Below are 16,829 nucleotides of genomic sequence, written 5' to 3' on the forward strand. Positions count from 1 at the left end.
TCATCAGAGAGCAAGAACTTAAATGGGGGGAAAGCCTGAGGTGTAGTGCAAGCACAGACTGAACTGGGGACCCCTGAGAAGCTGGATCTTAAGGAGAAGACTCTTAAATCCGAAGCTCTTAAAGAGGCAGGAGTGGAAGCGCCGAGGCTCAGGAAGCAATGCAGGAGTGCTGCCTGCCCGCGCAGCATGCTCTAGGATGTGATGCTTGCATTTTCCCACTGGTTGCCAGGACCCCTTTATTAGGAACAGTCAAAGCTACATCATAACAGCCCTGCAAACTACAAAAAATTCAGCAAGTGCATCTGACACTTAAAAACCATCGTGAGCTTTCCCCTTCCCCTCTGCCTTGACTTAACTGCCAAACAGGCCAATAAGGCCTGTTCTCTGGACACATAAGCTGCAAAGATAGGTCTGATATTGGTGCTTTCTGGTGTTGCAACCCAACCAGTTTCTCTAGAGTAAGGCTCTTCTTAACATGGAGAAACAAGTATCTGAAACTGTTCCTCAGTCAGGCTGCCTGCCTCAATAGAGTCGTTTGGCTCAGGGAGAGACACATCTTTGCCAGTCCATATTTCCCGCTGTAACAACAGACTTATCAAAATTGGTCATGCCAGGGTCTGAAGTTAAAATCTCCTTGAACAACAATACTTCAGTGGAGACATAGAGCTAGTGCTAGACAAAGGCTGACTTCCTGCAATATGTGTGTTGGTTACTGGTGCCAGAGATTTACAACCACTGATAATATATTTTAATTATATTCCATATCTGCATATCTTGGAGAAAGGAAATATGCTCTGTCAACCCAGAAGTCTTATTTTGCTTCATGTAGATTTGGAGGGGCAGGCTGGTTATTCACTTAATGGAAAAGCAACTACTTCATACTTACAGTCTCACCTACTTGAGGAAATAGTGGGAATATTTCGCACGTTTATCAACAAATACCCAGATGCACAACACCCATGCATTTATCACCCATTCCATATCAGTAAGGCCCCTTGAGCACACACTGAGGAGATCTTCCCCACAGAGTAGCTATTGCAGTGTGGCCACGGACATACGTTGATTGGGGAAACAGTTCCAAGGAACACGGTTTAAGTCCTGTTGGTGAAGGAGTATGCTTGGGTTTTTAGATACTAGTTTGTCTTGGTGAAAGGAATGGGACACTGTTTCTCTGTATTGTAAAACCTACAGTCTAACAATTTAGAAAGAACAGTCAGATCTTTCTCCTAAACCAAATTGCTTTTTTTATGAGCAGTTCTTAAGAGCTTGAGCTGCTGCTGATGGTACCAGCAGCCTTGAAGTATCTTGCTTGCCTTCCCCAGATCTCCAAAACATCTTCAGACCTCAGCTCTCTTTCCTTGAGGGACAGAGTTCTTCCTGTCCCTTCCCAACTTCCCTCCCTTTCGAATATCTTGTAACTGCCCATCCCTGGATCCAGCAAGCCTGGTGCTAGTAGGGAATAATTAGTTTTACTTTTGTTTCCTGCAGTTCTTGAAAGCTGAGCCAGTAATCACAAAGTGACTGCCCAGGGATAGCTGCAAACTGCCATAAATAAATACAAAAAAGGCAGGGGAGAGGATGAATTTGCATGGAAGGGGTTGCCGTTGGATCTGTGTGTAGGACTGCAGCCTTCTCCCAAGGTGCTGATAATCCCTGGTAGCACTGAATTCCTGTGTAACTGTTCATGTATCTCAGTTTAAATAGCTGGTTGTTATTAAATGTTTATTGGCTAAACTCTCGTTAGAAGAGTCCTAAAAGAAACTTCCTTATCAGCCTTTGCTTTGGAGCTGTGTATCAACAAGGGAATAGAGGCAAGTCCAGTCCTTGATGTAGAAAGGGTGATTGCAAAGACATCAGTCTGTCTTCTGCCCATTTACTTTGTGCCCCCGGGCCTGGATTAAAGGTATAAGCGATGTGTGCATGTGAGGTTATTACAGTCCTGGAGTTGCTCCATAGCAGTCACTGGAGCTGTACCCAAGGTTGAGCTTCATTCAGTGTGGGGCTTGGCACTCTTCTGGGAAACTGCAGGTTCTGCCCATTAGTAGACTAGGGAGAAGGGTTGGGTTTTTTAAGGAAAAGCAAAATTAGTTGAGGCAGTTGTTGCAATGTGATCCTGTCATTTCCGCTGCTGGGCCTGACCCGTATCTCTGCTGAAGCTGTGGGAATGGTGAGACTGTAACATGCTGAATGGTGTGCTATTGTGGGTATTTTTAAAGGGAAGAATAGGGAGAGCACTCAAGAGTATGTGCTAGGATCAAAGGAGAATGCAGATATGTGGAGGTCTTGCCTTGTTTTATCAGCAATATTTACTGCGGGATTATAAGTAAAAGGACCATGGAATGCCCATTCATATTCATGGGAGCTCTGCACATGGACCAAGCACTATCAAGTATTAGCATAATTTGACAACAAAGGTATTTAATAGTGTCCTTCAAAAGTCTGTCTTTCAAACTGGCATTTGTGATCATTTGCAAAAATGCCTACCTGTTGCCTTTGATTGTTTTCATAAGAAGAAATACCTCAAGGAATTGATAAAAGATCTTAGGACAATCTTTTACAGTTCCTAAAGACTTCAGTGGTCTCTGTTTCTTTGGTTTGCGTGTGTTCACGCAGGTGTTACACAGCTCAGTTCTTCTCCACCAGGAAAAGCAGAAAAGACCAAACACATCAAATGCACTGGAATGTAATTGTATGCGTGTGTGTGTGTGTGTGCGCGTGCGTGTGTGTTGTTAAACTGAATGCAGTCTGACATCCCCTACCCCTTCTTTCTTCCATGTGCCTCACCTTCCCCCTTAGCCACAGAAAGGAGGGTCTCTTCCTGTGAATCCCATGCTGGAAGTTGGTTTCTGGGAAGCGAAACCTAATGTCTGTGGGCTGTTTTTTAAAGCCATGTTTCAGTTCTGTCTTCAGACTCTTTGCTGCCTTTGGGGAACGGAGGGGTGGGAAGGGTAGATTCTTAAACTGTTTTTAAAATCTATTATGGAAATTTTGCATGTATAAAGTTATTCTTAAATCTAAAGGAGTCTCCCCGATTTGTGGACACAGCTCCAGGAGAGCATCGTCACAGATTCCTCAGCTCCGGTTTTGATCAGACTATTCTGAAAGGAAGGTTTGATGACAAAAGGTGGGGAGACTGGTGTGATGGGAAGATGACATTGTCAGTATCTCCTTAAATAAATGTCAGACGTTAGACTTGTAAAACGGAAATTTCAAAACAGCCCAAGGGATTTGTATGTCTGTTTCCACTGGGTGCATTTGAAAATCCTGCCACTAAATTTCACTTCGGGTATCTATCTAGACTGTTGGGTTTTTTTGGTAAAACTAATCATGTGTCTCTTCTTCTGTTCTCTTCAATGGCATGTAGTACAGTCTCCCACGTTTCTAGGTAGAATTCACTGATGAGAGTACTGTGAAATGTGGATTCACATTTTCTCCCTCCTCTTCCTGCATGACTTTTCTACTTTGGTGGAATACTTTTTTTTTCTTTTTTAAAACTTCAGGAGTCCTTCATCTGGAAAAACAAAAAGGGTAAGGTGAGCTAGAATTTGCAATGTACTTAATAAACTTTCCTTCAATGGAGGGTTTCCCTATGAGTTCTGATATTCACCAGAATATGATACTGTCCTGCTGCAGAAGTAAACCCGATGCTCTCCTGTGAGATTTCTGTCTGGATTAGTCCTGAAGTGCACACACCTTCTTTGCCATGGACTGAGACCCAGTGAGAATGTAGCATTTTGTTTATCCTGGTTGTGTGCCTCCAGGACTCCTGCCTGTACCAATAGTGACTGGGCAGAACTCCTTTTTTTTGTATCTGTGCAGTATATTTGCTTTGTGCTTTCTTTCCTTGGTGCTTTTTAATACTTTAATACTTGGATTTTTTTTCTAATAACTGGTACAATTTTTAATAAAATTGTTAAATTCTTTGTCTGTGTTCTTTGTTTTATTTTTTAAGGGATGGAGGGCATTTACACAGCTTTCCCATTCTGGAATTACCCAAATCAGTGATGCAATTTGGGTTGTTCAACTTTGAAAATATCTGGTAGATCCTCCTATGTGCACCCTAACGCCAGGTCCTGCAACAAAGACAAGATTTTCTTTCCAGATTGGACTGCTCTCCTTGGGCATAATTTAATTTATGAAATAGTCTTTCAAGGAGATATATTCCTCCACTTGGACAGAGAACTGCTGCTACTTGGAGCTGCACAGTTAACTTGATGCTTCAAATCAGGAGGATCTCTTAAGACATACGTGGGATGCAGCCTCCGAATTTGCAAAACGTAACCTTTGATTGATGGCTGCTTACCTCCTGCCTACACAAGTACATTCAAAGGCACTCAGGCCTTGAGAATAAAGACTCGTTGCTTGGTAATCCTACTAGGAAACACAGTTCTCACAGGTCTTCTGATGTGAAGGCAGCAGAGGAAGGCGGCTGTGGCTTTGAGAGGGCTTGTAAACTGGTAATGACTCCCTCAAACACAGACATGAGAACGTCTTGGCCATCCCAAGCGACAGCAAGACATGTGTTTTGGTAATCATCAGGCCTGTCCTTAAGTTTTACTCTGTTCCTATATGGAAAAACTACCTCCATTAAGTAATGGTACTTAACCTGGGTGGAGCAGAAATGATGCTGTGTATTGTGGATTATTTATAATATAGCTGGTCAAATTCCTTCAACCACATTCCTCCTCCAGTGCGATGCTGCTGGTACAGTGTCATGGGAGCTTTAGGGAACCCAGTTAACAATCCTACCCGATGTTAAGTTGCCTCGGCTGGTGTGTGCATGTTACAAAAGGGTCTTTCATTCCAAGAACACATGATGTGTGTGGTATGAAAAGCCACATGTGCATCTAAGACCACAGGGGGAAAAAGACAGTTTTTCTTTTCATTGTATTAGATCTAGTGAGAAGTGTGTCCCCTGGCCAGCCTCATGTGACTGTGAAAGAGCCTGTTGTAACACAGATACAAGGGGACAGAAGTGAGATTGACTTAGATGGGAGAGCTGGCTCTGAATTTCCTCATTCTCATGTGGTTAATTCTCACCATTAATTAAACTCTTGCTTTTAAAAGCTTTAATAATTCTTGTACCAAAAAGATGAATGGCTTTTAAAAATGAACACTTTGTAATGCTACCCCAGAAGCATTTGCCAAAGCAGCAGGATGTGTTGCACCTTGCTCAAAGCAAAGGCAAGTGCACAGATGTATGGATGGCCTCCCTTCCTCTGAGATCTCCTGGATTAATCTTGGCTCTTTGGTTTGGCTCTGTCATGACCTGCTGTCTGTCACCCAGCCATGGCAAAGTAGACTCAGGGTGCATGGAAACATTGTCAGGGTTAGGCGACAGGACCAAACACTACCGGCTGGAACATTCCTTCTACAAGAGACATTAATACATTATTTTTTTTTTTTGTAGTTTGAAAGAAACGGGATATCCTAGAAAATGTCCTTCAGAAAAGCTTTCTTCTTAAGCCTGCATACTAACAGAGTGCTTTCAATTTATTTCCATCCATGGCCCCTTTCATGACAATCACAACATGTCCCTCACTTTCTGTACTAACATGACTAGCACTTTAAGGGAAAATGAGTTTTGTTATTAACTTCATAGCGGTATGCTGTAGGGACAAGGTAAAAAGTTTAAGTAGGATTACTGCTTCAAGGAAAAAATGTTTATCAAGAAGTGCTCAGCCTGTCTCGTTAAAAATAATAAAGCACTCTGAGGACGAGAATGTTCTTTGGTTGCGCAAGCTACTGCAGAAAGCACTCTATTTCATGGCTCTGGCTGCTGAAGTTTAGAAGCCACTATAGTATATGGATTGGAGATTATTTTTCAAGCACTCATAACATTGTTTTACGGTGTGGTAAATGTGCCAGTCCTTAGTCTCTGCAATGTATATGCAAGCTTGGAAGCAGCTCTACTAACCAGCTTTCTCCCTTGTGCTCTCATACCTGGGTAATTCAGAAATAATCCAGCCCTGTTTCCTCCTTTTCCCCGCCCCCACCTCCCCCTTCTGTTTATGGAGAGATGGGGTTTGGGAAGGAAAAAGTGTCCCAATTTTTGACAGTTTAGGAGATTGGTGTTAAAATGCAAGAGCTGCAGCTGCTTCACTGTGCATATCACTGGTTACTGTTGAAAGGCTTGAACTGAAAGAAACCTGTTTCCAACAGGAATCTAACAAAGAGCGGATGATAATTTCTGGCAGTGAGCTGTCTTCCACCTGACATGATGAGTGGTACCCTAACACACGTACAGAGTCCGACAACAAACCACCAGGCATGACGCACTGACGTCAGTATTCATATTCCCCTCTATAAGTCCTTTAAATCTTGATTTCTCTTAAATGAATTATGTTCTCTGTAACGTTCATAATGGACTCTTTTCTTTCTCCATTAAAGTCTGTGTCAGCATTCTCCTTCGCTGTGTTTTGCCTCAGGGCTCTTGATGTATACAAAGACTCCTCTGTTTTCTGCTCTTAGTCACACGCTTTCACTCTTAACCTCAGCGCTATAAACTAAACATCCACCCACTATGGCTGGAGATGACCCTGTTTACGTCTGCTGCTCAAATCACGACAGCAACAGTCATGAAACTATGTTTTCATGGAGACAGTTAGCTCTTAGCAAGAGGACAATGAGGCTTGACATCTTGTAACACTACTAGTTTTTGCAAAAATTTCAACAGAAATAAATAGCCAGGAAAAGTTAATGGAATCTGTAAAGAAATGTCTTCTTTCAGTCATTTTACTTCACCACCTTTTTAAATTACTGTAGATGATTCGTTGTAGCAGTCCCCTGTGGTATTGGGACACACTGACTCAATCTGAGACAGCACAGGTAGGGGAGTGGGGCCTGCGTTACTGTCTCAGGGCTGGTCATGGTGGTCGGCCTGGACCACGACTCTCTGCTATGCCAGAGCAGTGAGTGCAGAACGGCAGGGACACCCACCCCGCTGAGAAATTCCCATTTTTGGACGCCTTTGCTACCAGCCTTACTGCTACGACTGCTGAGCAGGGGGCTGGTTGAGAGGATGGCTCTTCCTGAGGAGACCACCAGCCCATAGGAAACAGGGTGAACAGCGACGGGTTTGGGAACACGAGGGAAAGGGGCGGGAACACTGTTAATTCACAGTGTGGGGCAACTCTTTTTGCAGGTGGCTGAAAGAGGCTATCAAGCTGGAGCCAGGTTTACTTCTCTGCAAGTACAACAGGCTGAGGAGCGTGGTGGGAGCAAGGTGCAGTTCTCCATGAGGGGCTGCTGCTCTGCTGGCTGGGTCTCAGCCAGTGCCACTGGAGGCAGAGCAGTCCTGGGGGAGGGCAGCTGCTCTGACCCCCTGCCCTGCCTGTGCTCACCTGCTGGGCTCCCCCTTCCCTTCCATGATTTAGCAAGAAGGTGCTGAGATGCTGTTATTATAAAAAGGATTTCAGTGTCTTCCGACAGGTCTCCTCTGTGACCCTGCCCATCATTTCCAGTGCTGGGGCAGCAGCTTGCCGGTGCTCCCCCCACTGCTCCCCTTCGCACAAGGAAGCCCGGGGCTCTGCAGCTGGCAGCCAGCTCGCTTGGTCTCCTTGGCGCTCGCACACAGCCCTCCTACGACAGGACAGGGTCACAGAGCTCATTTTGCCTGTCAGTGCAAGCATGCTCCCAATAGAATACTTGCTGGCACTTTCATTAGTCTAATTTTAAATATCCCAAGTGAATGCCTTTCTACCGTTTCCCTCGGGAGACTGCTGTACCTACTAATAAATCTCACTGACAAAAGGTTTTCCCCAATATCCATCCTAACTTCTTTCTCTCTTAATTATATTCTAATACCCTAGTTGTACGTCCTTGTGCCACTTTGCAAGGAAACCTTACCAAAGTCATTTCTATAACTAATGCACCCCAGAGCCCACCGAACTCCTTGGCAAAAGCTCCTGCTGACTTCAATGTACTTACAGCTCTGCCTTCCCCCTCGGTGCAAGCCTATATCCCTGGAGCCTGCATGGTGCTGCCCAGAGTCAGTGTTGTCACCCAGCCCTTCCACTGCTGCCCTCGTCCCCTTTCTGCCTGGGGCCACCTCACTTCTGTGAGGGTCCAAAAAATGGAAAGCAACAACTATTAACCCAGGATATTTTTCAGGCTTTCAGAGGTGCCCAGCACCCCTGTCTGCTGGCTCTGGCAGCTTGCAGGATCCAGGGCTGAGGCTCCAGCAGGATGGGTTGGTACATATGTCCTGGAGGCAGCTCACCTGGGAGCAGCAGCCTGGCTCCACCACCCAAGTACTGCTGGTCTGGCAGCTATGGCTGTGTCCCTGCATGGCAATATATCTGCCTGGGGTTACACTAGGAACAGCAACATGACATTCATTGCTGTGAAGTCGGATGTAGTAAAGCATTTTCCTTCATTTCCTTCCCTGTATGATCGTGAGTCATGGTTCCTGGGAGAAGATAACAGGGGAAATCAAACAGTGCTTCGAGTTGCACCCAAACATGAGCAAATACTTAATCAATCAGGGATTTATGAGGAAAATAAATGTTTAATGATGTAAGCTGTTATTTGGAACTGACATTACATGGTCCTTATGCCCCCATCTGAACTAGGCACTTTTCCTTCAGGTAGCCTCACCCACAGAAACAAAACCATCCTCACTCCCACTGCAGTAGTTCACTTGCCCTTTGGAAAAGCAGAACCAAAGTAGAGCACCTGGCTTTGCTCCAGCTGCCCACGAAGTTGGTCTGGGTGAGCTCCCCTTGCTGGAGGGGGGCTACCACAGCCCACATCTACAGCAGATCTCTCCTTGACATGGCGGATGTAGCTTGCAATTGCTAATATCCCACTGTGTTGTGACCTTTAGTTAAAGGTACCTGGAGTCAGTCAACCAATCTGGCACTTCATCAGAGTGGCTACAACAGAAAAAGGAGGAGGATAGGCACAGGAATTATTACTCCCTGTTGTTAAGCTCTCTTGAAACATAGGGTGCAAAATTAGATCCAGCAAGGGGCATAGGTGCTTACCTGTCCCTTTTAGTATTGAAGTCCACACCCACAGTCTCATCCAGCTGCCGCCTAACCCTGGAAGGGCTTTTCACATTCAAATTCCCCAAAAGCCTAAAATTCTGCCTGAGACACTGAATGTCTCAGGATCAATCTCATGCCGAAGTCCCGTGTGATCTACTAAGCTAGTGCTTTTTTGCCTCTCTCATTTAAGGTATCTGTTGGGGCAGCCTGTTTCAGGACACGCCACCAAAGCAGGGTTCACAGAAGATGCAGGGGAGGATGATTCTTCCTCTGCTGTCAGCCAATAACTCACATTTGAGCACTCATCAGAATCGCTGTCTGCTGCCAGACAGGATCTGAGCCTGGTGCTCTCTGCTCCCAGAGGAGTACCTTACACGTGACTGGTCAGGATGGGTTGTCTGAACTCCTCCTGTTGAAACTATCACACTTACCTATTTTGGAGACCAGAGAGCAGGGAAAGAGAGAGAATACAACACTTTAGGGCTAGCAAAAGCATAGTGTGCATGTAAAATCTGTGTTCCTGTTTACAGTCAGTTGACTTTGAGGGTTCAGTCTTTGAACTAGATTTGAGGGAGGCTTCCTTGTGATGTATTCAAAGTCTGGGCAGCAGTGTTTTACTGGACACTCTTCTCATTTTCTTTGTGCCTCAGTGGCCCTCCCAGCTGACTCCCCACTGAGGACACCAGCCTGGGTGTCCTCTGCTCTTAGACATCTGCTGTTTTTTACATTGCCTGAGGGGCAGTTCATGTGCCTGGTTCAGGGTGGTGGAGCCAATGGAGCAGCTAGGCACCTAAAAGTTGGGTGTTGCAGAGTTCAAAGTTAGGATGTTAACTTCCCTTTGTCTTTGTGCTTCTACTTACTCATTACTGTGCAAAACAGGGTAGTGCATTTTGTTAATCTCAGAATAGACACAGTTCTATAATGGGACATTACTTCTGTGCATTGCACTTCTTTGTCTACGATAAGATATGGTTTCTTATGTCTCTTTTTTTTGAGTTGGTACTTGTCCAGAGCACTTCTTCATCTTGCCAGCTAGTGATTAATTGGCTGTACTGAAAGGTTCAACACTTTTCTGTATGTTTATCAGAGGAGGTAGAGGAATGTGTGCTCTATATAGAGTAAAAGCATGCCCTAAGTGGGTTTAAAAATGGGTCATCACTTGCTCATTTTAGAATCTGTGCCCTTAAAACACATAAGGAAAGGTGCCCTACCTTTTTGATACCATTTTTTTAAAACTTAATGAGTGGGAATCTCAGTGGGAAGTTCAGAGACGTCTGTTTATCTTCAGGTAAACACAGTACAGACAGCTCAAGCACAAACCTCCTTGTCCTACCCCAGTGTTGTCAGCTGTCATAAAGAATGTGGTTTTGTCCCTTGTTGCAGGAATTTCCATGATGATGATACAATATTTACCTCCTGACAGATCAGGGAGAAAAAAATTCAAAGACATAGGCCTAGGCGAAGCCTTGTCAGGCACAGTTCCAGTTACAGTACCTATGCTGACTGAGATGTCTTTCAGCATGCTGAGCCCTCTATTAAGGCTTTTGAGGGTTAATGGTCCACTTGGAAGCTAGGACACTCAAGAACACTTTGAGCAAAGCTTGGAATGGGACCCAGCTCTCCAATTCACAGAACTATGCCTCAGCTACTTGCTACATAGCCTTTTAAAAGGAAATCCCAAATTAGGACCTTCTACAATCCATGTTGTCACCCTTCTGCAAGAGAGCATCATGAAGCAATTTGACCTTGTTCCTACTTCTGTGTTAGCATCTGATTCGTTAGCCCTAAGGTTGGAAATTCATGCTCTTGCAACGAGACATCCATGGTTCGTGTCTTGCAGATGACCCAAACATGGGTGTGTTTCAGCTGGCCATGATGCTTGTAACCACTAGACCACAATCTGCTCCCAGAGCCAAGAATAGCAGGAAGATTTCTGATGTTCAATTTTCAGCAAAGCTGTCTCACTTGCAATACATTTTGGAGTGTTGGCAATGTTAATAAACTGACAGGGACCCTAGGAGTGGGCAGGTAGAATTGGAAATGGAAAGGCAGGACAAAAAAGAAAAGGGATTTTTTAAAGCATTTTCTAGTCTTGTTTTTTAGTGTAGGTTTTGTTTGGGGTTTTCTTTTTTGAGTGACTCACAATTTTTAAATTTGTGGTAGGTTATAGTGTTGCCAAACCTAATATATCTTATCCTTCATCTAATCCTCTCTCCAAAGTTTTCATGCTTATTCAGTCCTTGATCTGTCTTTTGGGATGGCTTCTAAGGATACCAACCAGTAGCAGATGTGATAGCATTTTTTTTTTTTTATTGTGGACATCTCCTGAAAGAATTGCACCAAAATAACAAAACAGCAACAGCTTTTGGGGGCTACCAAACACTCTCCAGACAGTCACTGCTTTCAGTCATTGCCAGCCTGATTTGATTTGAACAGGGGACTGATAAAGAAATGCTGTCAAGCCCAGGCAAGTTATGTTTCTGCTTCTCCATCTGAATCATTTCTTGATTGCTTGTTGAATGCTTGAGAGCAAGTTGAATGCCTTCCAAAACAAAGCAAAGATAGCCTCCCTGTCCCAGAGAGGTTACAGTGCAGAGACTACCCAGCATGTAACTGCAATCTTCCGTGCGTATGGGAAGCAATGGAGGCAATTGATCATATGGATTGTGTAGGCAGGACCTAAAGGCAGATGTGAGGCCATAGTAGTTGCTTGTCTGTGTTATTGGCCTGTTGGGGTTCCCCAGCACACGGCCCTGGGAAGCACTTCATGTCAGAGGCAGGAGGGACACAGCCCAGGACAGGTCACTGAGCCAAGACATGTCCACTGGTTGCACTATACACATACGTAATGTTTTAAACTGAGCTTAGTGAAAAGGTTTGCATGGATATCCCACATGATTCAAGTGACCAAGGCTTAGTTACTAAGCTTTTCAACAGGAAAGGAGGCTTCTGGATCAAAAATTATAATGTTTCAGCATACATAAATTGCAGGTTCATCTCTCTATGTACTGACAGTTATAAACAGCTCTTTCTTGCCCCTAGGTCAGATGTATGGCTTTGACCATAATTACATTCTTTGTAGATAACTTATTTTTGTTTTGGGTACCAGAGCTTTTGTAATGGACTTGCCCTTTGCACTGCTGTTTGTGTCTCCTTCTCCCTTCTTCTGCCATGACTGCCACCTCTTGCCTCCAGCAGCGTCTGGGTGCTCCGGACAAGGGATGTGCAGCATGGGTCACCAGCAAGGGGAGAGGAGCTCAGCAGAGAAAAGCTCTTGAGTTTTGAGCAGGACCCACAACAGCAGTGTAGTGAGAAGCCCTGGTGTGGTGGTGTGCGGTGAAGGGGGCTTCGTCCTGCCTGCCTGCCTGCCTGCCTGCCTGCTTGCCTGCCGGAGGAGGAAGCAGTGTTCTTCATCACTCTTGTTTCCTCCTGTCCTGCAGTCAGGATTTCTGCTTGTTTTTCATTGTGCCCTTCACATGTTTTCCATCTCTCCAGAAATCACTGGCTTTGTTTAAAATAGACTCGGAGTGGCTGCCAAGACTTTATCCAGAGAGAGAGAGAAAAACGCACGGACGCCAAGTTCCTATAGAGTTATCAAAAGCTTTCACTCTCCATCAAGATCTCTGAATATACCAGAAACCTGGTCTTCTCAAGAAGAGCTCTGCATAGTCACTATAGCTCTTCCTGCAAGAGCCACCAAAGCACTTCTGCCCAGGAGAGTGCACCTCAGCTCCCTGTGAGCTCCCAGTGGTGTCTCCCAAGATCTGCTTGTAAGTGCCCTCACAGGTCTCTTACATACTGGGATTTTGGTCTGTCTTTGCAGTGCATCAAATATATACAGAAAAATCACAAAGTTAGAGGAAAATGGCTTAAGGATGTTTGACTCAGAAACATTTAAAGGTACCACGCTCATAAAGTAATAGATTTCATCACAGCACAGCTTTGTGTTCTAGGCTTGTAGCCAAGAAGGATTGATGGGGGTCTTTGCTGGGTATGTTTGCCTTCTCTTTATGCTTTACCACCTTTTTCTAACCTAACCCCAAAGGGATTTCCTGCTTTGTCTCCAAAAGGAGATGCTATTGCGAAGTAATTCCCAACTGGGAGCTCAGCATCTCCTTCTCTCTGCAACTGTTCAAGTCAGTAAGATGGCAAGTACACGTAAAATTGAAAACAGAATCAGCTCCTTCATCACCAGAGCAAAAGATATTAAAATAGAGACCAAAACTAATGTCCTTTGCTTTTAGGTAGAGCAGTTTGATCTACCTCTGGCTTTTGGACCTGTTTCCTAGTATTTCTTGATCAGAAAAGCTCACTGAAAAGACTTGAGATGGCTGGTGGGGAGAGACTTTCCTAACAGAATCAGCTCTTTCTGACAGAAAGTAAAGGAGCCTGGAGAAGGCTTTATGAGCACCAGTCCTCCCACCAGGAGAGAAAACACAACAGCTGAAAGTCAGCAGCTCTGAAGTTTCAGTTGCTAGAACAAGCTGTGATGTACATCTAAAAGATACCAGGGCAGAGTGGTGTCTGTTGCATGCCTCGGTTGCAAAGGGGCAGCAAGGTCTCATTTTGACTGGGGGCTCCACAGCCTCTTCCCACCTGCTCTTTCACCTTGCAGTACGGTGTCAGGGCGGGAAAGCTGCCTTGCCTGAAGGAAGTGTGGGTGGATGCCAGAATTTTTTAATGTTTAAAGGAGGGGGAGAGTTAAAATTTTAGATGAAGTGTAAAAATTATGAGCTCCTCCTGTTTCTTCTCCTATTTCTTGTCTCCCTGCTCCCCTTAAAGGGCGTCCTTCTCTTCTCTCAGTTCTGTCACAGGTAATCTTGGTTTGGTGCAGCTGGTTTTGTTATGTTCCTCCTCTTACTTTTCCTAGAAAAAAAAATCATCTTGCCACTATTTTTCCCTGTGTGCTGAAAGAGACTGATACAAGCAAAGTCTTCTTCTACAAATCCTGGCTGTAAATTACATTAGTGAAGGCAGCACAGGTCTTCTGTAAGGCCTGAGGGAGCTGGATGCCGAGGTCCTTCCCAGCTCCGCCACCAGCACGGGTGCAGCGTTTTCAGGGAAATGGGAGTGTCCCTGACTATGCCTCCCATGTACGTGTGTGTGTATCCTTACTGTGATTAAGTCTGCAATTATGGTAAGCACATGGAGAACTCAACGCACAAAGTATGAACTCGTTGTTTTGAAAGTCTGGGCAATAACATCTTGATGACTCACTTCATCTGTGTAAATAATGACTGAAAATTACTTATTTCTTCATAGTATTGTGAAGATTCAGAATACTTTAGAAAGTGTTTTGGGGGAGATTGCTGCTCCTAGTACTATTATAAATTAAATCTTTGGTCACTCACCTCATTCATGGTGTTAACGTTCCATAAGAAAGGGGTGCTACTTTCATTGCTTTTTTCTCAATACTGTTTTTCTGCCACTTCCTGCATAAGCAGGGAATGCTCATGTAGCCCCAAAAAATCTTGAGTCACAAAACACCTTTCTATCTAACCTGGTGCACTAAATACCTAATTCAGGACTGTGCTAAGTGGTGATCAGTTTCCCCCAGAAAGCTTGGCATCTGTGTCAGGAATTAGCCTTAAGTGTTCATGAGACACACACCTAGCCACCAGCTTATACTGGGGAGAGGGGAAGGAAGTAAACAGAGTAACAAAAACGCTGGTGCTGTGAAAAACAGAGTGAGGTGTAAGAGGGAAGAGATGCAGCACCCTGAGTAACCAGCAAGAACAAAGCACAAATTAAGCCTTTGCACAGCAAGCAGAAATTTGTAAAAGGCCAGACCAGGATGCTTCTTCTTTAGTTCTTTTTGACAGCTCTGAAAATGAAGTGAATTAATAGTTTCCAAACCTAACAGGTAAGTTTGCAGCAAGCAGAAACATGAGAATAAAGAGGGTGGTAAAGCAATATTAAAAAAGAAGATTACAGACTGGAAATTTGGCTCAGTGCAAAACCTTCTTTTCTGTCTTTTTTTTTTTTTTTAGTTACTGTAACTATAAGCAAGAAACGTGTGCCAGAGGAAATGAGAATTTAAGAAAATATAGACAGCTTGGCAGGGCCACAAAATGAAAGCTTTAAGGAAAGAAAATTTAGAGAACAGAAGGAAATATTAGTTGGAGAAATGATAGCAGCATAGAAACATCAACTTTTCAAAGATCTAATTTTGCACCCAACTTTTTAACATCAAAGCTCTTCACTGCATGAGAATGTTAGATTTTTTTATATTGATCCTGGGGCGGGAAATTATGTGCACACGTTTTCTTTTAACCTGTTGGGAGAAAAAAATGCATACACAAAGGCAGGAAAGAGGAAACCAATTCCAGCAATTTAATAGTTAAGGTGTTGGAATAGTTACCAGACACTGTTTCTGTAGGAATGATGAAGCTGAGATTTAGAAGACGTTGAAAGAATTGTGATTCCAAATAGCCAAATACACATTAGTGCCCCCACCTTGACACAAATAAACCACAGCTGCCTGGACAGCATAATTCCCTTTTGGCTTGAAACTGTATATGTTATTTAGAAGGCTCTTTGAGAATAGAAGTAGCCCAGTGAGAGATTCATAGAGAAGCCAGGGATCTAAAGCTGACCCAGCAAATAACTGCTTCTCGCTGCCTGTGCAAGAAAACTGAGGCAGTTGGATCCTCAGCAAATGTAGCTGGAAATACAGAAAAATAAGCCCTGATCCTTTCCTCTAAGAAGACAACAAAGCAATAGCAGGTGCTCAGAGGCTGCTCTGAAGGGCCTGGTGTTGAATCCCTACTAGCACTAAGCTTGCGCTGCCATGTTGGCCTTCGGTTGGTTGTCAGCAAGGAGTGGTATCTGGCTCCTCCTCATTCTGTAATGTGTAATTTTTATTCTCTCCAATATGTGAACCTTCTGACCTGTTTACTCAGTGCTTCCAGAGGCCGTTCATTTCCAAACATTATCATGTTACAGGTACTTGGAGTCCCCAGTTCAACCGTTTACAGTAGTTATTTATTACTCTGGTTTGGTTTGTAAGTGCTGAAGCAGCAGTTTTTTACTCACCAACTCAGTCCCACTTCAGGGCTGCACCCTGTGCCTTTGCCACCCTCAACACCCTGGTCCTTGTGCAAGACCCGCTTTGGCAATTCATTCAGCCGGATGGTGCTGGGTCCACAACCCCTTAGCCTGCACATACATCTACAAACAACATGCCGGCCATACATGCAGCACCCATGGAAGGCATCAGATCCGTCACGCTGGAGGCAGAGACATTAAATAATCCACAAGGCCAAGGATGGAAAGGGCAGCCTGCCTGTGGTTGCCTTTTACGAAACTTCACCCAAGGTTCTTATGGAGCATACTCAGGGAAAAAAGGGGTAATGGGAAGAGCTTAGTGGCATGGTGGGGCTTTTGGATTGCTTTGTACTTGTTCCCACAGTATACCTGCTTCCAATCATTGATCTAGAAGTGAAAAGCTGAGCAGCCTTTCTGTTTCAGGAAGATGGTGGAGTACAGCTTGTTTAAGCAGGGTCTGCCAGACTAGCAGTCTACCCATAGCAATGTGAGACTCAGCCTAGGATGGAAAACTGGCCCAAGAAAACTAAATATTTGAGCAGCTAATCTGTGCTACATTATCAGTACCTGAGCTAGGTAATTAAAGCTAGCTCTCGGTCATGCCTTTAGGTTGCAGTGTAGGTATACCTCTGGTGTCTGAGAACATTTGCTTCAAGACTCCCTTTGTAATTATTTAATGTGCTAAATGCATTGTATGGTGGGGTTTAGGGATATTTAGTCAGACATAAATATCCCGTGGATATGATGCAGAGCACTCCCTGATGCAAATCACTGCTATTCATGCTTTGGGAT

General features: G+C 44.3%; 1 protein-coding gene across 1 annotated transcript in view; it reads left to right on the top strand.

Annotated features, from left to right (window-relative positions):
* BMF (Bcl2 modifying factor) overlaps window positions 1-16,829 on the top strand; it is a 39,167-nt gene that overhangs the window by 19,686 nt on the left and 2,652 nt on the right. The window lies entirely within an intron of this gene.

This window comes from Strix aluco, chromosome 4 (assembly GCF_031877795.1).
Source record: "Strix aluco isolate bStrAlu1 chromosome 4, bStrAlu1.hap1, whole genome shotgun sequence".
NCBI classification, from domain to species: Eukaryota; Metazoa; Chordata; class Aves; order Strigiformes; family Strigidae; genus Strix; species Strix aluco.